This window comes from Phalangium opilio, unplaced genomic scaffold (assembly GCF_054372755.1).
Source record: "Phalangium opilio isolate 3A_F unplaced genomic scaffold, DU_Popi_V2 ptg001170l_1, whole genome shotgun sequence".
NCBI classification, from domain to species: Eukaryota; Metazoa; Arthropoda; class Arachnida; order Opiliones; family Phalangiidae; genus Phalangium; species Phalangium opilio.
The window spans coordinates 5975315-5975997 of record NW_028324255.1 but is presented as its reverse complement, the minus strand read 5'-3'; the positions used below and the strand labels follow the sequence as shown (position 1 = coordinate 5975997).

At 47.7% G+C, this 683-nt stretch overlaps 1 non-coding gene across 1 annotated transcript; it reads right to left on the bottom strand.

The window, feature by feature from the left end:
• Positions 1–200: 200 nt before the first annotated feature.
• TRNAY-GUA (transfer RNA tyrosine (anticodon GUA)) lies at positions 201–273 on the bottom strand. The gene has a single exon. It is a non-coding gene; the product is annotated as a tRNA-Tyr (tRNA).
• Positions 274–683: the final 410 nt, after the last annotated feature.

The window sequence follows — 683 nt, the reverse complement described above, 5'->3', positions numbered from 1 at the left end:
GTATTGTGGAAAAACTCTGACATTTTACGTTACATCTGAGACCTCACAACACCGCTCCCGGATGGGCTCGAACCACCAACCTATTGGTTAACAGCCGAACGCGCTAACCATTGCGCCACGGAAGCCCAAAAATTAAATGGTCGTCAGGTGTTGTAGAAAAAACCTTGACTTTTTACGTCACATCTGAGACGTCACAACACCGCTCCCGGATGGGCTCGAACCACCAACCTATTGGTTTACAGCCGAACGCGCTAACCATTGCGCCACGGAAGCCCAAAAATTAAATGGTCGTCAGGTATTGTGGATAAGTTATGACTTATTACGTTACATCTGAGACCCTACAACACCTCTCCCGGTTGGGCTCGAACCACCAACCTATTGGTTAACAACCAAACGCGCTAACCATTGCGCCAAGGAAGCCCAAAAACTAAATGGTCGTCAGGTATTGTGGAAAAACTTTGGTTTTCTACGTTACATTTGAGATCCCACAACACCGCTCCCGGATGGGCTCGAACCACCAACCTATTGGTTAACAGCCGAACGCGCTAACCATTGAGCCACGCAAGCTCAGAAATTAAATGGTTGTCACGTATTGTGGAAAAGTTTTGACTTTTTACGCTACATCTGAGACCCCACAACACCTCTCCCGGGTGGGCTCGAACCTTCAACCTTTCGATTAACAG